Source organism: Pelodiscus sinensis, chromosome 7 (assembly GCF_052426305.1).
Source record: "Pelodiscus sinensis isolate ZL-2025 chromosome 7, ASM5242630v1, whole genome shotgun sequence".
Taxonomy (NCBI): Eukaryota; Metazoa; Chordata; order Testudines; family Trionychidae; genus Pelodiscus; species Pelodiscus sinensis.
The window spans coordinates 26,879,344-26,905,865 of NC_143058.1; the positions used below are offsets into that span (position 1 = coordinate 26,879,344).

General features: G+C 40.6%; 1 long non-coding RNA gene across 1 annotated transcript in view; it reads right to left on the reverse strand.

The window, feature by feature from the left end:
* Window positions 1-26,031, reverse strand: part of LOC112547841 (uncharacterized) — an 88,327-nt gene extending 62,296 nt beyond the window's left edge. Inside the window, exons 1-2 of the long non-coding RNA XR_003091646.3 lie at window positions 25,230-26,031; window positions 21,104-21,189 (exon numbers count right to left, since the gene is read on the reverse strand). This is a non-coding gene — a long non-coding RNA (uncharacterized LOC112547841). The remainder of the gene's footprint in view (window positions 1-21,103; window positions 21,190-25,229) is intronic.
* Window positions 26,032-26,522: the final 491 nt, after the last annotated feature.

Genomic DNA, 26,522 nt, shown 5'->3' on the forward strand with positions numbered 1-26,522 from the left:
GGGGCCCAGGTGTGTGAAACCCAGCTCCCCTCTGCAAGGCCAGGGCCCCTGCAGGATCCCCAGCTGCTGCTCCGTGGTGGGCAAGGCCCAGGCGTACGGTCCCGGGGCTCCCTCTCGCCCAAGCCCCCCGTACACATAAGGGGAACACGATGGTACTCACAGGTGGACGCCTCCCCGGCCTCAGATGACGCAGGCGAGAGGCTCTGTGGGGTGCCTCGGGGGTCCCGGGTCCCGGGCAGGCTGGCGGCAGGCTCCTGGCTCTCAGAGCCCTCCTCCTCCTCCTCCGTCTCCAGGAGCGAGCCCTCTGCCCCAGGGTCAATCACGTCCCGGGAGGCAGGGACGGCATGAGCCCCCAGGAGACGGTCCAGGGCGTGGAAGTGGGGGCAGGCCTCTGGGTCGGCCCCTGGCTGGCAGGCCTGGGAGTAGGACTGCCGCAGGTCTTTGACCTTGCAGCGGACCTGCTCCCGGCTACGCTGGTGGCCCCTGGCGGCCAGGCTGGCAGCCATGCGGCTGTAGATGGCCGTGTTCCTGTGGCTAGTGCAGAGATCGTGGACATTGGAGGCTTCCCCCCAAACCTCGATGAGGTCCACGATCTCCGCACTTGACCAAGCAGGCGCCCGCCTTTTGCGCCCCCGGGCAGGCTCCTGGGAGCCGCCAGGCTGGTCCTGGGGAGCAGTGGAGGGCTGGGAGCCCTCGGGTGGCTGGCTCATCCTGTGGCAGGTGCAGGGTCTGCTGGCATGGGTGCTTGCAGCCTTGCAACTGGCACAAACTGTGTAGCCAGCCCATGGCCCTTTAAGGGCTCCGGGGCTGGGAGGGGGGCAATAGAGTTTCCCTGGTGTTGGCCAGAGTGGCCACCAGGGAAACCTGGGAAGCCTTAGCCTCCCACTAGTTCGAATGAAGGGGCTACACACCCCTTAATTCGAACTAGCTAGTTCGAACTAGGCTTAATCCTCGTAAAATGAAGTTTACCTAGTTCGAACTAAGCGCGCCGTTAGTTCGAATTAAGTTCGAACTAACGGAGCGCTAGTGTAGCGCCTAGGAAAGTTAGTTCGAACTAACGTCCGTTAGTTCGAACTAACTTTGTAGTGTAGACATACCCTAAGAAAGTCTGCTCTAATAGTATTTCCTACTTAATGACCAGAAGCAAGGAAATATAGACAAGCTGCAAAGTTCATAGACCATTCTGAACATCATCCAAAGTTTGTTTGCATCCAGGTCCATCTGGATGTTTGGATCCAGGTCCATCTCTCATGGGAAATATCAGAAATCTCATAAGAAAACTTGTTTTTAAGAAATTCCATCTCTCCTTGGTAGCTCCAACAGGTTCAGAAACTTTGGCTAAGCATCTGAATTTTGGGGATCTTATCTGAAGCTCAGAAGTTAGAGACTGAAATGACCTACTGTATTAGATCAACCAGTCCATCTTCTGACTCAAGCTGGTTTGGTTTCTACCAGCTTTCACTGATGCATTAATAAAATCTCGGAATGTCTTGAGATTCAAAGGAAGAAAAAGATGGACCCCAATCCTGAAGATCTCACTCCCTTTGTCATCAGGCAGAATGTCCCTTGACTTCAGTTTTTCCCAGTCTCCAGCTATACAGAGTATGAAAATATGTTAGCATGAGTTAAAAACAGTACTTGCTAACATAAAGTAAACATAAATCATTTGACTAGTGACTGTCTAAGGCATAGTTCATATAACAAAATTTTAAATACTCATGTCTCTGTAACAATATCTCCTGCTGAAGTATTTCTTGAGATTGCACCTAAGATTCCTGAATCTAAATGCTGGTTAACTACTGTTTCAGTTAAGGGGACTCATCATAAACCAACTCTCTTAAGCATCTGTGTGTTGGATAAACAAGAGGGAGATGGGGGACTTCTTGGGTTAATATGGATTATAACCATTCTCTACTAGTTAAATTTTATTTATAATGTGTCTATTAACTAACCTGACTTTATGTAAGATTTTATATATCATTTAGATTAGGCTTGACCTCTCCAACTTTTTTTCCTTAATCTATTCAGATGGGTTTTCTTTATTGCTCACACCCTGAAATCCCTGAAACACCTTGGTTTCCTCTGCATCACCTTTTAATTGCAGTGCTTTAAACTGTTGTCACTGCATTCCATGCTATATGATGAACTGCACTGAACTACATTGAAGTGCTAAACTTCAACACATCTCTCTGAGTTTTTTGTTCTTTCAGTTATATTTGGCTGCCACATTAGCTTTGTAAAATTAGCACTTTGCAAGATTCTTTTGAAATTTCACCTTCATCAAGGTCATCCACATTCAAGATTCATCAAGAAGCAGTCCTATAATACTGACCTCACTTGTTACCCACCCTCACCCTGAATTTTTTCTTTCACTGACATACTCTGGTTCCTGGCCCTAAGCCAATTTGTAATCCATTTCAATAGTTCTTCCCCTAAGCTATGTTTTTTATTTTAAAAATCAATCTGTCATGTCACACAGGATCAAATGTTTCTTTGAAATACAGATTACCATAAGGCAATTCTTTCACCCATATCTAGTTCATTGCTGGTGTATTCAAAGACATGTTTGAGAAGGGAGTTAATTATTTTTGCATTTTCTTTCTTATTTTGCCCCTTTTCTGCACCAAAAGTCATGCAAATAACCATCTCGGTGATGTCTTTCTCCCATCCTCATTTCTTCATTTTTTTTATGCAAACCCTCTGGCTTGAACCTCATTTGACTAATCTATGATTATTCACCCTTTAGCTCCCTCCAGTACTTCCTTCTACCAATAGGCATTATTATTGTGCTTATGTTTGTTTATTATCTATTGACAGTGTCCACAGGACTATTTAGGACACAAAATGAAAACAGTTCCAATCTCAAACACTTTGCAATCTGAACACGACATTGTGATGGGGGTGTCATTTCCATCTTGAGGAGACATATCCGTGATCAAGCTAGAGTGCCAAATATAGACTGTGCCCACAGCAACATGAGAGAGAAAACGGGCTAGCAATCCCATAAATGTACAAACAGAGATACTAGACAATGCTCTGGGTGGCTACTCCATCCTGCCACTCATGCCATCAGAGCTATGCTCTTATTTTTAAGCATGCTAGCTCCATCAGACTTAGGGCAGGGATGTCTCCTGGAGTTGGAAGTCAAATCCCAAACTCTGAGCGTACACATAACCTCAGATGAGGTAGGATACATTGATAAGCCTGGTGGATGATATGCCTAAAATACATATTTGAATTTCTGTTGTTATAAGAGCTGTGAAAAAAAATGTCAATTAAAGACCTTTTTCCGGAGTGATGAAACAGATTTGGTGACACTGAAACATGTTGCACATTTGCATTAATCTCACCAAATAGTTTCACTTAGAAAAAATTCATAAAAAAACCCCCAAAATATTTAATTTCTGAATGTAAACATTCTGATATTTCAATTCATTTTGAATTTTCTTTAATTTTATTTTGAAAAAATAATAAACTTTTTTTTAAATGCTTGAACTTGAAAAAAATACAGTGAAAAGCTTTGTTATCTGGCATTCATGGGGAATCCAGGTTGCCGGTTAATTTAATGTGCTGGATAACAAAGCTTATTGCTCTGTCCCTACCCCTTACCAGCAGATCTAGCTCCCAGAAGCTTGAGAAAGATTGAGGGTGTAGGAGACACTTACTGATGTTATCAGCCAGGTGTGCTAGCTGTCAGAAGCCCCACAATGGCTGGCTGGACAGGTGAATTCTATTTTGTTTAGTATATCATTTTTACAGTGCAAATATTTGTAGTGAATATAATATAAACTGAACACTATTCTGTATTCTGTGTTGTAATTGAAATTGATATATTTCAAAATGTAAAAAAACATAAAAAAATATGTAATAAATGTCAATGGGTATTTTATTGTTGAATAGTGCAAACAAAACTACAATTAATCACAATTCATGTTTAAGGGAGGGATTTAATTTTTTTTAGTTAATCACATGTGCTAATTGTGATTAATCGACAACCCTAGATAACATGCAAATTGAAATGTGCGCAGAATTGACTCAAGGCTTGTTTACATTAAGAATTCACTTCAGAGTATGTGAATTAAAAACATAACAGCTGTTTATGATAAACTCCCTATGTGGACATCCTGTTCTGGAATAAAAGTACTTTATAAATTAAATGGATTAATTTAATTCAGATAAGGCATTTTTCCAGAACAAGAGTAAGAGTAACAGGGATTTAATCAATAAGGAATGTGTCTCTGTGTAGACAAGCCCTTAAATACAGTTGGGTGCTTATGTCTAGCATGCCAAAGGGTATGAACACTTAGTTGCATGTCTTTCAATAATAAAAATGTAGGGCTGGCAGGGATCTCAAGATGCCAGCTGCCTGCTCTGAATCAGTATCAGGTATATAGGTATTTGCCTAACCTGTTCTTAAAAACCTCCAGTAATGGGGATTCCACAACCTCCTCTGGAATCCTATTCCAGTGCTTAATCATCCTCAAAGTTAGAACATTTTTCCTTATATCTAACCTCATTCTTTCTTGACTAAGCCCATTATTTCTTGTCCTACTTTCAGTGGACATGGAGAACAACTGATCACTCTGTCTTTATAACAGTCCATTACATACATGAAGACAGTTGTTAGGTATCTTCTCAGTCTGTTTTCTCAAGAGTAAAACATATCGGCTATGTCTAGACTGGCATGACTTTCCGGAAATGCTTTTAACGGAAAAGTTTTCCGTTAAAAGCATTTGCGGAAGAGAGTGTCTAGATTGGCACAGACGCTTTTCTGCAAAAGCACTTTTTGAGGAAAAGCGTCCGTGCCAATCTAGACGCGCTTTTGCGCAAAAAAGCCCCGATCGCCATTTTTGCAATCAGGGCTTTTTTGCTCAAAACAAATCTGAGCTGTCTACACTGGCCCTTTTGCACAAAAGCGTTGCGCAAAAGGACTTTTGCCTGAATGGGAGCAGCATAGTATTTCCGCAAGAACACTAACAATCTTACATGAGATCGTCAGTGCTTTTGCGGAAATTCAAGCGGCCAGTGTAGACAGCTGGCAAGTTTTCCGGAAAAGTGGCTAATTTTCCAGAAAAACTGGCCAGTCTAGACACAGCCATCGAGTTTATCCTTACCTCACAGGATAAACCTTTACTCATTTTTTGCTTGCCTCTGGATATTCTCCAATTTGTCCATATTTTTCTTAAAATAGAGATCCCAGAACTGGACACAGTACTCCAGCCTGGGCCTTGCGTGAGCTGAATACAGGGAGACAATTCCTTGAGGTGCTTTTCCACAAATAATGAATTGCTGCTGCCATCTTAGAACATGAGAGTCCACTGTCTCAGCACTAAAGAGGTCAATCACATTTGTGGCAAAACTTCCTGACATATTTCAGTTTTTAGATTAAAAAGAAAGGTGAAAAAAGAGTTTTCATAAGTGAACCATATCAATTAAAATATTATTCTCTTTTTACCTTTGACATCTGAAGATGGAGTATATTGACATAAAGCTAAAATCTGCAGCCTAATGCAGCTCTGAAATCATTCAATGTCTGATGGTTGCTGCTAATTCCTGCTGACTGTGCATTTGGAGCTAAATATCTGAGTTTAATCAGCCTACTGAAAAATGTTCAACTCTTGTTCTATCACAATGGCAAGCCAGCCTATCTGCTACATAGTAGTTCTTATGTCATGTTCAATCCTGTCCTTACATGTCCAAGTCCCATTGTGAAGTAGAGGGGGAAATTATGCAGTGACAAATTCATGGCAGACAGCGGAAGCACCCTGCACTATGATGGCAGAATTGCTCAGAGCCAGCACATGGGGAAAACCCAATGGGGGTTACTGCTGTTCATGAAAATGAGCAGCATTTGTTGCCCTGCAATATTATGCACTTTATCACAGCACACACAGAAGGCGTTAGAGCAAGGTTTCCTCTAAGCTGTGCGGCAGCACCCTGCAGCTGCTTAATGAGCCCCTCCAGCCAGGGGCTCAGGACTCAGCACAGAGCTACTTGGCTGCGAGAGGGGCATTTTTCCCTCAGCGACAGCAACAGTTCTCTGTTGAGGACAGAATTGCGAGTCTCTCCCACCTCTTAGGTACATGTCCCCTCCCTACCAGATGGGAGAGGCATGCGGCTCTGTCCTCAGCAGTGAGCTGCTGCAGTCACTGAGGGAAAAGTGCCCCTCCCCCAGCCAGGCACCTCTGAGTACAAGTCCTGAGCCCCTGGCTGGGCAAGGCTTATTAAGCAGCTGCAGGGCTGTGCTGCTGCACAGTTTAGAGGGAACTTTGGGATAAAGGCCTTAATATGACCCCTGACTGACAGCAGTTTTCCTAGGAGAGATTCAAGTGCCACCCAGCTGATTAGCAGAGCACCCGAAGTCAGCAACATATGTTTCTCCTGCTGGTGAACATTTGCACATGCCTTGGTGCACACACAAAAATTATTCTGCCCATAGCTGGAAAAAATTAGAGGGAACACTGACTGAAAATCACTTGAACTCACAGCTATTCTGCACTTCCAGGGACAAAAGCCTTTTTACTACTTACCTGAGCCCTGGATTAGAATCACACCCTGCTGCCATGCAGTTGGGCTGGAAGAGGGAGAGGGATTTCTATGGAGAAGATATTCAAGTAATATAAATTGTCATATCTTCATTTAATGACCTCAATGGAACTATAATAATTTACATCAGTTGAGGGATCTGCCCAAGGTTATGTTTCCAGAATGCCTCATTATACCTGGCAGAAATAGGCTTAGCTCAGAATAAGTGTAGTGGTTTTTTTGAAAAACTCTATTACGAAGCAAAGCAGAGAATGTTTTGGCAGACGTTTTATAAGTCATGTAGAAAAAAAAGGAGTTTCAGTTATCATACTCTTTTCCTTATAAAACTAAAGGTCCTTGTTCAGTGCTTAAAGGAAGTGACTCTCTTTAATTATCTACTACTGTCACATCACAATGTATAAGGTCAGACTGTTTCTGGTCCTAGTACAGGTGCACATGGTTGAGAATACAAACAGCTTTCTCTGACCTTCTCCTTGCAAAGACCAAACACAGTACCTGTCCTTGTACTGGAGGAATACACCCAGTTTTACTGCCTCTTGAGATTTTATTAACAACCTTTTGACCCAGCTCATTGAGTCATGTTGTTATGTGAGAATCTTAGTTTTCATTTTTTTAAAAAGCAAGTTTCTAGACATCATGATTGTGCAGAGAAGCTTGAAAATAGGAATTGAGTGCAAGACTCAGCAGTCAAATAAGAGAGACTGAAATTTATTATTTTAAGCCAAAATAATCAGATTGGCTTAAAATAATAATTTTGGGTCTCTCTAATTTGACTGCTAAGTCTTGCACTCAGTTCCTATTTACAAACTTTTCTGCACAATCACGATGTCTAGAAACTTGCTTTTTAAAAAAATGAAAACTAAGATTCTCACATAACAACATGACTCAATGAGCTGGGACAAAAAGGTCATTAATAAAATCTCAAGAGGCAGTAAAACTGGGTGTATTCCTCTAGTACAAGAACAAGTACTTGTTTGGTCTTTGCAAGGAGAGGGTCAGAGAAAGTATTTTGTATTCTCAACCATGTGCACCTGTACTAGGACCAGAAACATTGTAAATGGTTGAGGTGGCAATACTGCTTCCTTTTTACTTTGTTATGAGGAATTAATTGGATGGAGAGGATGCAGGGCCATTTTGCTGGGTCACAGATCCTCTGCTCCCTCCCCCAAATTCTTTGCATTGACCTCTAGAGCCATTCTAGGGAGCAGAAGGAGGAAACACCCCTAAAATCCAATCACATGGAACTGAACAATTCCACACCATCCACAAGTGCATCAGTTACACAGTTCAACACAGGATGTCTTTCAATAATATTTTATAGAAAGAAATAAAGTCATCTGATTGGCCCTCTCATTTTTTCCTCTTAAAATATAATCTCATATTGGTCTCAAAAGCAAATAAAGATTTTTAAGAGCATCCAATATCACCATTGAAATCCAATGAAAGTTAGGTAATTAACTCCCTTTGAGCAATATATTATCTTTTAGAAGCTTAGAAGATAAACTATGACATTCATAGCAACTCCTTAATTTCAAGTTTATATTTTAACATTAAAATTGCTATGCACAATACACAATGTCAAATACTTTGTTATAAAAATGTATTTGTTGCCATATCTCTCTCCCATCTTAGGTGTATCCTAGATTTTCCTCTAGGTTTAAAGGGAAAACTATAAGCAATTTTATTTTATTTTTTCCCACAGTGCATTAGACAATGCTACAGCTGGTAGCTTCCTCTTTCTATCCACCAGATCCCCAGAGTGTATAATATATTAACTGAGTGTTCCAGAATCATAAAGCCTCACAACATCTCTTTGAGGTACCTGGGGCACAGTCACTGGTGTGTCCCAAAGTAGTAGAGACTTTCGTAAATTTTAGCCTCCATCTCCCTGTAGCATGCTGTTTAAGAGCTTTGCTGAACCAAGTTCTAAATGCATTATCAAGTAGTGATAAAAAGTGGCTCAGTATCATATTTATGGATAGGGATATATGTATATTCTATGTTTATGCAGCAGTAATCAAATACAAGGCATTTTCCAGGAACTAATAAGCAGTTTGAAAGAGCTGATGGTCTCAAACCCACCTGAGGGTCATTAACTCCAGCTGGTCACTACACAGACAAATACCCACCATGAAAGTTATTACTGCTATTATATGCTTACAATAAAAATGCAGGCATATGGATTTTTATAGGCATGATGCAATTGCAAATTGAAATATATTGCATAAGACATGTCTAGAGAATTAATGCCCTATATATTACCCAATTATATTGCTTGAATCATCCCCTAAAATTCCATTCAATTTAAAATAGCTCTTAATCAATTCTATTTTTTAAAAAATCTCCATAATATTTGCCAATGTTATTTACACAAAAAGCGGGGAGACCAAATTAAAGCATAGGTAAGTGTAAGTAAATCATATGCCTGGCTCTACTTATCTCAATATGCTATTATGTGAAGGATACAAAGTGCAACGCTACATTCTGCTTTCATTATAATACTGAAATATGGTTGGTGATGCAGGGGAGTGAGTGGATCCTAAGAGTCAAGGAATAAATTGGAGTTACCCAGGCTGAGCTCTAAATTATACAATAATTTTGTTCTGTTTTAATTACATTTCTGTTTTTGGAATGTGCAACACAATGTGTGTAATTTACTTGTTTGGGCAAGTTATTGATCTTTACTAGCAATCCCCACCTACTTTTTCTGATGTGCATAAACACACCCTTTTGCTCCTTTAACACTTCATGAGATGCGTGAAACTTTTCAGATGGCAGGTACCCAATTTTACATAATGAAAAGAAAACAGCTACAGTATACATCTCTCTGACTCTCATTTAAAATTACTTTAAAACCAAGGAATGCATGTAAAAGCAGGCTGTGCCCTCATGAGCTGGAGAGAAAACCAAATCAATTATAAAAGAGGGGAACTTCTGAGATTAAGCCAATTCTTAGGAAAAGACACCAGTATTAAGTAAGAGCATTTTCATTTACTTTTTATCTGTAAAAAAATAATCTCATGACTGAATAACCAAGTCCTCAGCACATGTATACTCGTAATGAAGCTTACTTGCAGCCATTTTTCAATATATTTGAGAGCACTCAGCTAAACAGTGTTTCAGCCAGATGATCCTCACTGTGGATTTTGAGGCCTTAAGCAGAATTTAACTGGTACACAGGCATTGTTAGGGTTATTTGCACAGGGATCAATCTCAACCTATGTGTACAAGAGTCACACCTCTGAAATACCCACATTATATTCTCTAGCGGAGCTATAGAGAAATACCTGAGGGTATGTCTATACTACAGTGCTATTTCGAATTAACTTAATTCAAAATAGTTAATTTGAATTAAGCTAATTTGAAATAGCGCATTTACACACAAAAACTATTTTGAAATAGTTATTTTAAATAGCACCTCCACACTAAGCAGACCCTGAACCAAAGTTAAGGCTGGCCAGAACCAGTGCCAGCAGGGCATCAGGTTACGACTTAATGTGTGGGGCTGCTGACTGAGGCTAACTGCGCTCCGTGCTTAAAGGGACCCTACCCCCACCCCAGACAGACAGTTCTCAGGATTCCCCGCTTGCTTGTCTACCTCAATGAGGGACAGGAAAGCAGTCCTGTCTTGGAGTGCCCTGAGTGCCCGCACTCAGGACACCACAGCACTCGGCCACATGGAGCCAGAGCTGCCCCTGGACACGCTGGTGTGTCTCGTGGGGTCATTGCCATCAGCAAGGCTGCACTTGCTGCAGGCTGCCATCCGGAGGGTCTATCGGGGGGCTGTCAGGATCCAGGAGGCCCTGAGAGAGAGCCTCCATCCTGAGGAGCCCTCAGAGCCTCACCCGTCCAAACCTACCGGGGGCTGGTGCCCCATTCCTCCCTCACGTCCTTCCACTTACCCCTCCCTAACCCCCCCCCCCCATTGTCAAATAAAAGATACGTATGTTCAAAAATAGAAACTGGGTTTATTGAACAAAACTGGGGGAGGGGATGAAACTCTGGTGAGAGTGGGGAAAGGAGGCGGGAGAGGGGAGAGGGTGGGAGAGGACAGGGGGAAACCTGGGAGGAGGAAGCTGGAAGGGGGAAGAAGGGGGGGGAAGCTCAGAGCTCAAGGTTGCGGGTCTCGCTGGATCAACTTGATTGTTATGCAAACCTGCTCCTGGGTTCACATGTGGTCTTTGGTGGCCAGGCTGGCAGCTATCCTGCCATAGATGGCCACATTCCTCTGTCTAGTATGAAGATCATGGACATTGGGGGCATCCCCCCAAACCTAAATAATGTCCATCATCGAATTAAATTTGAAATAGTGGTTTGAACTGCAGGTTCATTTCAGTGGCCCAAATGAAAAATTAAAAATACTTTCATTAATTTTGAAATGAAACCCCTTTTTTCTGGATTTTCTTATCCAAATGAAAACCCCAAACCAAAATTGTTTAGGTTGAGTTGAATTGACATTTTTTTTAAAGTCTATTTTTAAATGAAAGTTAATTTATTAAATCTGACAGCACCAGATGGCTGACACCTGGCGAGAACAGGGTATAGTGACTTTCTGAGTGAAAGCCCAGGCAGATACATTCACAAAGAGATGGATTTGGGATGCAGTTAAGGCAGGTTTTTGCATAGCAGTTGGAAACAGCATTTGCGGGGAGCAGCATATTGCTAGCAATTGGAGCAGAGCAGCTTTGCTGGATTTCTGAAAGTGTGAGCACATTAAAACTGTTTTAAATCTATCTTCTATTAAAGCATTAATAGGACTATGTGTACAGTGTAAACAACAACAGATTAAGAAAGAGCCTTAGCTGATGTCCACTCATTCATCTCCCTAGAAGTCACTCCCCTCAAAAATTACCATGGTATTTTCACTTCATTTCCTTGCCTTGGCATTCTAAATATTGCCATTTATAAGTCAAATGGTTGAGGCAACCTTCTGTAACTGGCATTAGAAGATTTCTGCCCAGTGTATGCATAAATGAGTTTCATTGGCTTAATAGCTACTTCCTCTGTCATAAACCCTTCCCACAGGCTTGGCAGCAATTCCCGTGGCTCTGAAACTGGCAGCACATTCTCTGTGGCATGAAGACAAAAGAGAATCATAACATGTGCGAGTGCGGAGGAAGTCTACATCTTAGTGAAAAACCTTGGAAGGGGTTGCAAAAAATTATTAAAAAGGTGTTATTTTTGTTTAGAGTAGGGACGTTAAATATCAGTTAATTGAATAGTGGAGTAGCCTCATGAATTCTTATCGGTTACTCAACTATTCTATAGACCCCAGAGGCGGGGCAAGCAGCCAGTGCACTCTGGCCTCAGTCCTGAGGCTGCTGCTTCTGTATCAAAGGCAGCAGTGTGGAGTATCAGGCAGGAGCTAGTCTGCAAGGGGAGCCAGTTTAAAAACCAGCTCTCCTCACAGACCATCCACCCGCCTGTCACCCAGTGCTGCTGCCTCTAATAAAGAGGTAGCAGTGTGGGGTGGCAGCAGCCCCTGTCTGGGGGGCAGGGTCTGAGCTCCCAGATCCAATGCAAGTTGGAACTGAGTTGGGCTGTTTGCCTGCCCGGATCCTAATACACTTTAAATGCAGAGCAGCAGCAGAGGTAGGTCCCGGAACCATCACAAGTCAGGACTGAGCTGGGCTGCTAGCCAGTCTGTTAAAAAAATTATTGGCATGTGGAGGGGGAGGGAAATGTGTGTCGTCTATAGCATTAACCTATAAGCTTTTGCTTAATGATTAATCAGTTAATCAGCTACACTATTACATCCCTAGTTTAGAGGTAGGTAGGGAAGACTCTCCTACTACCAAAATCCCCAGGCAACTGGTTATAACTGAAATAATTTTCAAGATTCATAACTGATCTAGATTTAAGATTTTGGTGGTTCAGGGCTACATCTGAAGATCAGTAATTGGTGTGAGTGGTTTTTGTGTATACAGCAGAATCCAGCAGCAGCTATGCAGAGTAGATAATGTGCATTGCACTTTCCTTTCATACTGGCTACCTAAAGCTGGCACATATTCAACCTATAACCACAAGTAACTTAAGTAGAATTTATTTTAAATGCTTCTCTAATTTCAGTGCTCAGTGCATTCAGCCACAGCAGAGTTTTGAGCAGACAGCAAGGCACCTCTCCTTAACTTAGTTAGTCCCAAAGAAAAGAAACATCTTTCAGTTACATGCTGTCACTAATTCCATTTCCTAAAACTACACAATATGTTGTGTCATTGTGTAAGGTCTCAAAGCATGGTAAATACCCAGGCAGTCTATAGTAATAAGCCCAACAGTACTGCTTACGGGGGTACTGCTACAGGGTGAGGAGTATGACAGGTTACCAACTCCCCTCATATTTTCTGTGGAATAGAAGGAAAGAAGGAAGGGAAAGAAACACGATGTTGCCACTAGAACACACTAAAAAAGAAAGCTGAATAGTCAACCATCTGCCAAATACCATGGGCAAGATATTAGGTGTAGCCACTCAAACATCATCCTCCAGAAAACAACTCAAGCTAACAGCTGACTCAGGCCTACTGGTACAGGCAGATGACCTGTACAAAAGGGGAAATAATGGCAAAGGAACCCCCAATTATCCAAAATTTACTTAGTTTTGTGCCTACCTTAAAACTCCTCAAATTTTATTCAGCCGCAAACAACTAGATGAATCTTGATAATTTTTGCTTTCATTTGGTTATAGATCAGTAGTAGAAAAACTGCAGCCCACTGGGGTTCCACCTGCAGCCTATGTACTCTCTGCCCTCATCCCACACACACACCTCTCATGCACAGAGGCACGCGAGTCCCACACTTCCTTCTCCCCACCCTCCCTCCCAGTGCTTTTGGAGCAACATGAATCTGCTGATTCACACTTCATCTCTGCTCATGTCTCTCTCTCTCTCCCAGAACTTGAATGCTGTGAATCAGCTGTTTGTGACTGTCCATGCTCTGGGAGGGAGGGGGAGAAGCAGAAATGAGGTGCAAATCAGCAGATTCATGGTTCACCAAAAGTGCTGAGAGAGGGAGAAGTAGGAACTGCAGGGCTCCAATGCCCCAGTGCAATGAGAGGTGTGGGAGAAGGAATTAGAGAGTGAGTGTGTGGGACACAGGTTGCCCACGATTGGCAGTCATGTGGCCCACTGAGACGAAGTTGCCCATCTCTGCTGTAGAGTTGTGTGGGACTTTCATGAAGGATTTTGAGATTGCAAATTTTGGCTTCACTGTGATTCAGAATGAAACCCCAAAATTTCAAAATTCTCCACAAAAGGAAGATTTTTTAAGAGTAATTTCAGATCAACAAGAATGTTTTGATTTTGACTTTAATTTGATGTCACTGTGTGTAAAATAACACATACAATTAATTAAAAGTTCATTTAAAATGAAAAATTATGTTTTAAAAATGTCAGAACAAGACATTTTGACTTGCTGGACTTTTTCCATTTTTCTCCAGAATTAAACTTTGGCAAAATTAGTACAATTTAACAAAGCATTTAGATTACAATAGAACTGCATTTTCTGACAGAAAATGGTTGCAGATAGGATTTTTCCAACCATTTCATGTTTCAGGTTTTCCAGGGAAGCCCTGACTCTTGAGAACAATGGAGCAAAAGGTGCAATTTCTATCTCAGGTAGAACTACTCATGCTAGCCGCAGTAAAGGTGGTGCACTAAAAATAAAAGTGTTGTCATGGTAACTCAAGCCATAGGGTGGACTACGTAATCCAAGCACAAGCCCATCTAAAACCCTAACTACATAATTGGGCAGCCAGCCCAGCCAAACACCTGTGCCCACAAATCTATTTTTAGATTTGTAGCTTGCTCAGGGTAGCACAGGTATGTTTACCCAAACTGGAAATTACATGTCCAGGTCCAGTATAGGCATACCACAATAACAGGATTAGCCAGTCTCCCTACTCTGTTTGCTGGTGAATGTTATAGGTTAATTACTGCTTATTCACTGGAGCAGGTGTTGCTAATCAGACTCTATCCTGAATATAAGCAAGATAATACTAGTCCTGCAGTGGAGGAAGCCCAGCTTTCACTCACTGGACCTGAGGGAAAGGATGTACATACAAAAAGCTTATACTAGAGTTCATATATTGTTTTTATTAAATAAGAGTTTGTAAATTAAACTAGATCCTAGGAAGGCTAAGTGCACTCCATAACAGGTGTTAAGGTTTTCAGAGTTAGAGCTGCAAAGGGCCTTAAGGCTTGTCTGTATTAGTACACCCAGGAAAATTAATCCAAGTTAACTAAAGGTATGACTGGATTCATTAAATCCCTGTGTGGATGGTGTTATTTAGCATTATAGGGACCTTAAGGGTGTGTCTACACAGCACCCTTAGCTTGAAATAAGCTACACAATTTGTGCTACACAAATTGCATAGTTTATTTCAAAATAGCTAATTTTGTAATTTGGCGCTGTCTACACAGCTTCAAATTTTGAAATAACTCACTATTCCAAAATGTACCAGGACATTGGAATAAGCTGCCGATATTTTGAAATCTATTTTGAAATAACAGGCTGCTTCAATAGACATAGAATAGCTATTTCCTGAAATAGCTCCACAGTGTAGACATACCCTAAGTGAGTTTAGTTTAATTAATTCACCCTGAAGTCAGTGAATAAATACAACAGCTAAGTCATGCATCAACTACTGCTTCCTATACTACTCAGATTTCATTGCTAATGCTACTTGTGCAATTGCAATGAGAGCTAGTGAGAATATGTGTACACAAGGCAGAGGGAATCACACCCCTACCTCATAGTATAGAAATAGTCCTAGGCACCAGAGATCTTGAATGCATCCTATGCCCACTCAACTGCTGCACAACCATGGAGGCATCCAAATTCCCTAGAAAACTGAGTATTTGTTGGTTAAGTCTCCTAGCCTTTACTCCCGAAATGCAGATGTTGATGAGATGCTTCAAGCCAGATCTTTACATCCCTTGTGAGCACCCTCATCACTAGATAATTGGCTTTTCTGGGGTAGGTCTCTCATTGTAAAGTGGTTTCACTTCGTATAAATACTTGAATATTCATTGGGGGCAGAGAAAAATACACAGACTGGATAGATTTGTGGTCTAGGCCATGCAAATGGAATAGGGAGAAAATCTAGTTCAAGTCCCTACTCCAAAACAGGGATTTGCATCTGATTTCCTAGATCCCAGATGAGTGCTATAATCACTGAGCTTTTTGACTATAACGGAGTTGGGGGTCTCTCATGGGGGAGGATTCATGAGAAAGGACTGACCTGACTGAGGCACCTAATTCTAGGGCTACGTCTACACTGCAGGCTTTTTGCGCAAGAACTGTTGTTCTTGCACAAAAACTTGCGGAACGTCTACACTGCACACGTGTTCTTGCGCAAGTAAATTCATCATAAAGTGTCGGAACAGAGGGCTTCTTGCGCAACAGTTATTCCTCTCCGCACGAGGAATAAGCCCTCTTGCGCAAGAGCTCTTGCATAAGAAGGCGGTGTGGACGGGCAACAGGGGCTTCTTGCGCAAGAAATCCCTATGGCTAAAATGGCCATCAGAGCTTTCTTGCACAAGAGAGCATCCACACTGCCATGGATGCTCTTGCGCAAAAGCACATCTCTTGTGCAAAAGCCCATGGCAGTGAGGATGCGCTCTTGCTCAAGACCTTTTGCGCAAGAACTCCTGCACAAAACAGTTCTTGCCCAAAAAGCCTGTAGTGTAGATATAGCCTGGGTGCACAGCTGAGAGCCCTCAGCAGACAAAGATTACTCTCCATCCCAGAGATAGGCCCCTAACTCCCTTTGCATTTGCTGCTCATTAGCATTTCCTACTGCTCAGCTTAAGCAGCTCACCACGCTGCTGTCTCGCTGGCTTCTGTGAATCCCATTGTTATTCACCTAACTTGGCCCATACTTTGTATAGGAAATATGGATACTGGACCTTAGGGGTGGGGGCTGCTGCATGCCCTATTTTGAAGCAGTTTCCATCATAGATGGTCTGGTTCAATGACTCTCAGTACCCACGCTATATCAATTGTTCCAGAACTCTAATAGGGAGTCTAACTCAAAACTAAGGGTCCAGCAGGGCATTTCAACTTCAGGCCTTGCAACTCTGAGCATTGTGGATCCAGCCCTCAGTACAACATTTGCTTTCCCCCATCCTTCACCTGTCTTATGTATTTAAGGCTTTGTCTACACTTAAAGTGCAGCCGTGGCAATGCTTTAAATGGAAAGTGCAGTCATGGCAGGACCCCCACTCAGTGCTCTATGTAAAGCCACCTCTACAAGGGAAGTAGTTAACAGCATGGCTTCCAGTGCTATAGCATGGTTCACACTAGTGTTTTACAGCCCTGTAGCCCGCTGCAATCAAGGGGAGTGTTTTTTCACACCGCTGAGCCAGAAAGTTGCAGTACTGTAAAGTGCCATTGTAGACGTGGCCTATGGTGCCTCAGTCTCATTTGGAGTCACTATAAGACAAATAACTCTTAGAAAAAAATAACATTAGCAATTACAGCATGGCACATGTGTAAACTGATTTATTCTGGCAACACTAACAGGGAATGAGACCTGTGTCTTGCATATACCATGGATGTTAACATAGAGTTCCTTCTCTCACAGCAGCTTTATAGTGGTAACTCCACTATATTCGCTCCATATTTACACAAGAAAACAATGGGATCCATGGGATACTGTGGAGTCTTGTCTACATAACCCTGCAGTTTACACTATGAAGCAATAGATTACAGCATGCAACAAAGTGCTAAGATATAATTACCCTGTGTGGACGTAGCTGGCACAAACTAAAAGGTACTAATGTCATGCTAAAATGGTCCTATTTGAAGAGTTGCTTAATAGGCCACCCTATTCATGCCATAATCTATCACATCCTATTGCCTAATTAATTAAGGTCTTTTTAATTAGTGGAATTTTAGTACAGACTGCAATCTAAAACAAATACAAAAGTACAACTACTTGAAGAGAATTTATCAAAGCTGTAATATCTATTGCCATAGCTGTTTCATTCTAGATCATTAACTACCAACCCTATCATTAAGAGCAATGAGCCAATCTCAGTTATTAATATTTTAAAAACAGTACTTAGTATGTATTTTGTGTAAAAACTTTTGACTTGTTTTAAAATGCATAATTATAGTAATTGTCTCCTAAATTTATTCCAGAGAATTCAGTGTATGCTTGGATTTAGCCTAGTTATAAAGGCTAAATCAAACTCTAGAGAAAGGCCATTTATATTTTGGGTTGATATTTCTGAATCTTTCATGTAGTTCAGATCAAGTGATAGAAGGCTGTTTCATTATCTCACTTTGACATCTTTGCTGACTTCAGTGGACTGCTGACCTCAAACAAATTACAGTTCTAGAAATTCATTTGAAGGGCCTGTGAAAAATTTTGCACAGAAAGATAAAACGGCAAGCACAGATAATATCTTGCTTTTGATTCAGCAGTGCAAAGCAGTCTTTAGACTGCTGGGATAGCCCCATGCAAAACTTTATTGACATCAACAGAAGTTCATACTAAATGTGTAATGGATATTTGCACTGCTAATTTGAGATGCAAAGCCAAGAGTAAAGTAATACCAACAAAAATCTCAATAAATGAAGTTTTGTCATAATAAAACTCCAGGATAACAGCTGGGTTGTAGAGAGAGAAAAAGTTTAGTTTGCTTTGTCACTTGGTTTTGCTGAGTAAATTAGGATTAGTCATAATCTACATAGGGACATTCAGGAAAGTTATGGTGAATTAACTAATGGTATGAACTCAATGCACATAAATTAAAGAGCATTAAACACTCCAAAGTGGATTACTTATGACAATTGAGGCTACTTTACTCCTAAAAGAAGAGGCTTTTATTTATGCACAGGAACTTCTCAGTGTAGTTGATTCACCTTCACTTACCTGCACCTCGTGGCCTTAGATATTTCAGTTTGTATTGGATGCATAGCATACAACAGAGAGTGAAACCCTGCAAGGTGCTGAAGGCCCACAAATTCCACCCATTTCAATGGAGCACTTAGTGCTTCACTGATTTATCAGTGACTCTTGGGCTACGTCTACACTGGCCCCTTCTCCGGAAGAGGCATGCTAATTTAGAACTTTGGAATAGGGAAATCCGTGGGGGATTTAAATATCCCCCGCGGGATTTAAATAAACATGGCCGCCGCTTTTTTTCCGGCTTGGGGAAAAGCCGGAAAAAAGCGTCTAGACTGGCGCGATCCTCCGGAATAAAGCCCTTTTCCGGAGGATCTCTTATTCCTACTTGCAAGGGATTTATTTAAATCCCGCGGGGGATATTTAAATCCCCCGCAGATTTCCCTATTCCAAAGTTCTAAATTAGCATGCCTCTTCCGGAGAAGGGGCCAGTGTAGACGTAGCCTTGGTTACTGACATCACAAGCTGCAGACTTTGGAAGATAATGGAAATACTGGGGTGGCGGGAAACCAGTAAATTGGTAAACCAGTAGGCAGTCCATTGGCTCTTTTAGGAAACAAAAAAGTGCCATAATTAAGGCAGAAGTTGTGTATCAGTTGGAGTTCATATCCAGAAATCGTATTACAGGTTCCATAGGGTAATTCTTCCATATGAAAAGCCACACAAAATGTGAAAGCCCAGAAATGACCCACATAGGGATGCAGCCACTTCACTGATGCCATATATTCTATTTTGCCCTCACATCATTCAGCTAAGTTATATCCCCTCACTGTGTTCTGAAATGCATTATATATGTATGCATATTTAATTAGAATTAAAGATTTCAAAATTTATTTCATCAGGCTGCAATAGCATATGCCAGAATTTCACATTTTTTCTGCTAGTGTGAGTTTTTGATTGAGTACCAAGCTGTTTCTATGAGTCAAAAGGAAAACATTATCTTTGGGGTTATTGAATGTGTTATATAAGATGCTTTACAATACATTTAAGTAAGTATAGAAAGACATTGCTATGTTTACCATAATGTTTTCTATTATGTTTACTGCATTGTAAAAACAAAGTAATAGATTATGATTTTAGAATTGTAGCATACTGGAGACTGTAAAATCCTATCTTGCTATCAAAATATCAATCTTCAAATAAAATGTTCTTCTCTTCATGCATATTTATGCTCAACATACGGAGGAAAGTTAAGGTTGGGTGGGGAAGTGTAACTTTCCTCCCACATGGTGAAGCATCAGATAGCAACTGATACGGTTTCTGATTGCATGAACATAGAAAAGAAATGTATAAAACTGTCAGGATGAAAGATAAAGTGTCTTGTTGAGAAGCATTCCCTCCTGCTTAACTATCAGTTTGTTTCCTACATAGGTTTTCCTCCTTTCGGTTCTTTCTCATATTGATTGGCACTTGACTATCATTGCTGATTGCAATTATCTACTGCTTTCTAAAAATTCTGTCATACTACTGCATTCTTTTCAAACTTGAGTTTAATATTCCAGTTAGACCTAAATCAAAATTCCACATCCAAACTTGCTTGAATTTATTTTTTTTTGGGGGGGGGGGGACATGGCAAGATTGGTATGGATGGAGGGTCCCAAAGAGCCACACTGAGGTTACTCAGTTAGGGTGAACTGCAAAGCATAGGGCAGACAATCCCCAAAGCTGGTGGAAATGCCGATACTTAGAGTAGGTGCAACACTGACTTGGTAAATCTTGAGTTCCTCCACCAGTAATGGAATTTACACCATTGAAGATTAGGTGCTATAAAGCTCTGCTCCAACAAGCCCTTGCTTTGCCCCCAGAATGTCCACTTCTGCCCCTTACATTAAGGGTGGGAGGAATTTCTATTAAGATTAAATGAGACCAGAGAATAGTGTCTCTTTTTGTCTAAACCTCAACTAGGGTTACAAGATATCAGTCTTTAAAAGGCATAATATTTAGGAAAGTAGTCACTGTCACTAACCCAGAACATTTGCTTTGCGTTTTCATGAAGGGGTAATTTGGAATGTGGGGGGAGGGAAGAGAAATGAATCCACGTTAGCGGCAGGTTGATTTTAAATAAGTGGCTGTGTGAAGCTCCTCAGTAGTTTGCAATGGAGAGATGGCTTAGTGGATATTGGATATATGATGTGCTACAAAGGTGCACAACCAGACACCTGTACTTTATGGCTCTTCAGTTTTTCACACAGATATCACTTCCACAAGAGTGTGTGGGAGACAAACAGCTAGCCAATGTTTTGTTCCTTTTGAGTCATGTATGATTAAGTCAAAGCAGAACTCTCTATTAAACATTCAATATTTATCAGATTGCTGTTGCTGCTGAGCCATGAGAGTAAAATGAGCCAGGAAAAAAAATATTCATTATTATGTTCACATTTGGATTATGCCTTAATATTTTCTCTGGGAATCCGCCCTCACAGTTGAGAGATGGTGCCTTATGTCTGCCAGAAGTCTACATCTCACCACTGGCAACTAATTTTTTAAGAGTAAATACATGCTGCTGCAAATAAATCCATGTATCAAGGACTTATGTTAAAAAAGTATATGCGACAATGAACATGTACATTAGCTGTTCTGAATTGTCACTGTTAATTTTCTGAAGTAATAGGCCCAGACCACTGGAACTGAAGTTTATACAATCCTTACCTTTCTTATGTCAGAGCAGTCAACAGAAAATTCCAGTCATCACTGAGTGGCTATCAATGATTTTCTTTTGAAAATTGCATTGTTATCTGTAGGAGGAAGACAACGCACAAATGTAAATTGTCACTTTAAATCCCAATCTGAAATACATTCTAGTGCAACCGCCTCCCTTACTGGCTTATTTGCCTTGCTTTTAGTCTAATAATCAGTATGATTAAACTTGTCTATTGCTTTTGGAGGGGGTAGGGAGGTAATACGCTCAGAATTATTTTTGCATTGATTCTGGCAAGTACCCACTGTGGCATTTATTGAAACAAAATATCTTAGGAAAGCTGAAACTACTTTCATACTAAGCTATTAAAATAAAAAAATCTGAAAATGTAATGCTTTTTTCCCTGCATTCACTTGAATGTAATACATGTGATTAAGAAATTTTAGATACAGAAAATAAATGAAGGTAAGGTGACCTCTGATTTCCATATTAAAGCTCCTAGAATCAATTGATGTATTTTACTGAACATGCAGATTGTAGCACTACGCGTTTCCATAATTAATCTTATTTTTTAACATAAAATTCTTTTCAGAGAAAGGACTTGCATTACCACCCATGAATAAAAAGGACACTGTTAAAAAAATCTCTCTCTCTTTTTTGGTCTTGTTATGAAAAATCTTGGTTTTCAAAGGAAGGACTGCATGTGAGGTGGGACATACTAACACAAGATATTTAAAAAAAAAAGACATGAACAAGTTGCTCCGTGTTTCTTTTATGTCACATTCCATTTTCACAGTTCATGAAAAAATGCTTCTATATTTGTAGTTTTACTGTGAAACCAGGAATGCAATTGAAAGAAAGAGCCAAGATGTAGGAAGTGTAATGTTGGCAGGCTCTCTCCTCTCACTTGAAGGCAACACTATTCTGCAACAGGAGAAGACAGCTAACGTTTTACCTTCTTTCCAACTGAGCAGCTCCCATCATTTTGTGGCATGAGATTCCTCTTTAGAGGGCAGACATCTCCATCCCCTGAACTTGGCAGATTTTTCACTTCAAAAGTTTAATAAATTTAGAAGTGTTTCTATATCCATCTTTGTATGGTACATGTATATCTTCTCAGAAAGATAAACACTTTGTAGTTTCCATACTGGCCACCCATATCAACTCAGGTAATCGTTTAAGTGAAATCAACACCTACTTGATTTTTTAAAGTTTATCTTGGAATGTCTGCTCTTACAAAGTGTTATTGTAATGGTGGTCACTTACCACCAAGGCACATCGTCTTCTAAGGGCCCAAAGTTGGAGAGCTTGTTCTCGCCAATGCCTGCTGCAGGCCCCTCTGTCTTTGTACCTCACTATAGCTGAGAAGGGCGGATCTAAACCCTGTCCCATGTAACAATGTCTAGATGCAGACTCAAGTCCCAAAAACCTCAACCAATTCTCTGGACATTGCTTCCTAGGAATTAATTGCCTTTCGCCACCTCTGACAGCAAGCACATTCCTGCCTGTTTGAAACCTTCTTGAGGCCTCCAGCCTCAATCTCTAGCACTTTAGCCATTCACAGCAGCTAGGTTCCTCTCCTACACTGAACTCTCCCAGAATATTTAAAAGACACAGGTGCCCGTTTAGTCCTGCCTTCTCTGTCTGACCACTTGTCCAGGTGAAGTGAATGTGACTACTTGAAACTTTCACTCCATCACAGCCAGTGTAGGTCCTGTGGTTATTTACTATTAGGCTATGTCTAGGCTACAGGCTTCTTGTGCAAGAAGGTTTTTTCAGAAGAGATCTTCTGAAAAAACTTTTTGCACAAGAGAGCGTCCACAGTGCAAAAGCGCATCGAAAAAGAGATGCAGTTTTCAAAAGATCGTGTCCAGGCTGACTGGATGCTATCTCACATGTAAGCAGCTAATTACTATGGACAGAATGGTGACAAGGGCACCTGTGCTTTTTCCTCTTTCCTCTTCTTCTTAAAAAAACTCCCTCTTCCCCATCCACAAACACGCCTTTTTGCAAAAGAGCTCTTTCGCAAAAAGGCTTCTTCTTCGTAGAATGAAGATTACCAATTCTGCAAAAAGCCCTCTGGTCTTTTGATTCACTGTCAAAAGAATGCACTTGCAGTGTGCATGTAACTCAAGTTTTGTTGGAAAAACAGCTGTTTTTCCGACAAAACTCTGTAGTCTAGACGTAGCCTTAGATATAGACTGGAGCCATGAAATACATATCTATATCCAGATCCAGAACCACTCTTAATTTGAGGGGAGTGAGATTTGATTCAGAGTTCTTGCATGGACCCATTTCTAGTATATAGGAAAGTAACAATTTTTATGTTACAATGTTGCCAGGATCTCCATAAAATAGTGGCAACAAGCAACAAAATGTGCTCATAGTTGCATAGATGCCATGAAACAGAGCTTTGCCCAAACGCTTCAAGCAGAATTAAAAAAACTCTGAGGTATATTACTGAGGATGTTGTGGTACACCATTCAAGCCAAAATGAACTTATTTTAAGTAATGAGGTGTTGTCATTTATATTGCTATCTCTAATGTATTCATGGCTATTGAGCTAATCAACCAAATTATTTGAAAAATCCTTAGACATCTTACTATGAAATAAATTAAGTTATAATAGCTGTAACAGCTTCTTTAGTAATTGACTCCTCCATAATAGAGGTATTTTAGGTGAAAAGGAGAGAGGCAGGATTTGGGATATTTTATAAAAAAATTATTTTGGACACTGTTAAGTTAGTGTTGGGAAAGTATTTTTCTTTGTTCAGATTATATTTAGTGCATCATTCATATTTTCCTGTAGTAGCAATTACCATTCAACTTTCTGGTTGTAAAATATTTTAATAGTTTCACAATATAGGCAAAAATTTTACAAGAACATTATATACAATTAAAAGGTATTATGTATATTCATTCAAACAGTAAATACAGCCAAATATTTTAACTGTGTAAAGATTTGGCTGAAAAGCTTGTCGAAGTTCTAAAAATGAATTGAATGCTAACTCATTGAAGGACCAGAATTATATAGACCAAAAGTGTCTGTGTAATAAATGTTCTTTCTTTTTGACAAGGTAGAAGTAGAAGAATCTTTATTTATTTATTTTAAATCTAGTAGCTTTTGTATAAAACAACTACCTGGAAGATTTAAAGGAGCTACTTGAATTTTAGCTATTTTTATTGTAAAGTTCAGACAATTTCTCACTGTTTGTCTCTACTTGACTTCTTTAAAATCTTTTGCTTGGGGTCTTACTCACAACACATTGAAATGAAAATTCCTCATTGTGACATTTGTATGATGAAGTACAAATATAACTAATACAAAAAAATCAGTTATTTCCTGCATTTCCATAAAAAAATTCCAACTTTTGTAATTTTTACTTAAATTTTCCAATTATGGGCCATAGCTTTAAGAATAACAGATGTTGGTCATCTCTGTGATCATCAGAAGGCTCATCTTTCAAATCTCCTTAAAAGTCACCTATGCAACAACACCTAAAAAACACCTGACATTGCTTAGGAATCAGTGTACTATGACACCTTTTCATTACACATATCTAAATTGTCTTGTTCCTTGTAGTACCCACATATGTTCATTGTTGCCACCAGCTGTCTCCTTCCTAATATGTAGATTATAAACTCTTGGGGCAGGAACGATCTTTATGTTGCGTGTACAGTGTGCATAGCACAATGGAGCCTGATCCTCAACTGGGGTCTTTAGATTCTGCCATAAAATAAATTAAAGATAATAAAGGCTGTGGGAAGAATAAAAGCAGTAAAATCTAAAATCATTGGGGAAGCCACTTGAGAGCTAGAAATCAGACTGGAGAAGAGAAGCCAGGAATAGGAAGTTGGCTGAGCTAGGAGCAGGACAAAGGAAGAAAGAACAATTTAATTGGATTAGAACTCTGGATGAAATTCAGAGAACTATCCAGACTGTTGCATGCTTATCCTAACTTTAAATATTTCCCCAAAGCTTTGAAAGAGAAGAAAAGTATCCTCCCACAGATTTTTAATGGAGATTTCTGTCATTTAGAGTGACAACCCATCAAGAAAGACAATGTTCTCCCTGCGTATTGAGCCTGGTAAGGGAAGTGTACCATGCCAGAAGCACAATACAAACAAACCACATACCTGATACTGTAGAAAACTGACAAAAATTGGAGACCTTGCAAAAAGCTTTACAAACACTTGAAGAGAACTTGACCAGATTCAGCTCTTTTGGCAGTGAGTCTCAAACTGGTACTGACACTCAAACACTCTTGAAATACTGCAACAGAGACAACATCAGCTATTTGGTGTTAAGGAAATCAGCATTTTTCTCTTTTTCCAGAAAAAAAATTAAAAAGTTAACAAAAGTCCTGGATTTAATAGACTCAAATATATCCAATCACTTCCTGAATGGACAGGTGTGGAAAATAAGGGAGATGTGTCATTTTTTATGATTTCAATATGTAGCCCAGTTTACCTGTTTGATATTATCCTGCCTAGATGGGTGAAATTTAATCAAAGGAAGCTGTTGGGGGAAACAACGGAAAATGAAATGTCAGAAATAAGACACCTGTGGTGAATAACCTCCAGTTAACATAACAATGACTAGGCAAGAGGGAAGATTCTCTTTTCCGTGAACTAGGCAGTTATACAGGTGGGCTGTCCCAGCTGAATACCTAGAGACGGAAAAGACATAAACAGCTAAAAGCCCCCTAGACAAGGATGGTGGTGGTTAGCATCTGCCCAGAACCAGGGTGAAGTAGACATGCAGTAAGGGCATGTGGCTTTAGCCCTCTAAGGTGCCAGGTAGGATTCAATATGTCCTGCTGATGGCCAGCATCAATTTGCTCTACAAATAAAGCTTTGTTTATAAAAAGCTGATTTTGAGACATTTTAAGCAGCCACAGGTCCCTAGAGAGACAAGGTTTACAGGTACCAAGTGATTAGAATTGTCAGATTTACATGATTAAGAAACAGAGAGGTCTGATAATTGGTGTTTGCTGGGAGTGGCACCTCATGGTCAGGGAGTTAGGCCCTTCAACAGTTAGAAGGGCAGGGAGTTTGGTGGAAACAGGCAGGTCCTCCCACCCCACCAGACTCCTGCTCAAGAACCTGTGTGCGGGCTCCGAAAAGTCTGACACCCTGGAGTGCTTTATGGCTGCCCTGCATTCCCTACCACAGCTCTCGTGTCCCCAGAGAAGGACATTCAACAGAGACTAAAAGAGGTCTAAAGTACAGCTCAATCTGTGACTGTAGCAACAGGTTACAAATGTGGTGGCACACATTCTGTTGTGGAACTTAGACACACACCTAGAAAAAACAGGAGATGAGACAGCAATGGAACAAATCAGACTATAGTTCTACTTGAGAATTCTCCTAGCACATTTTCCTAGCGTCTCGCAAATTATAGATCAAGAGAAACTAGATCTGGAGCGC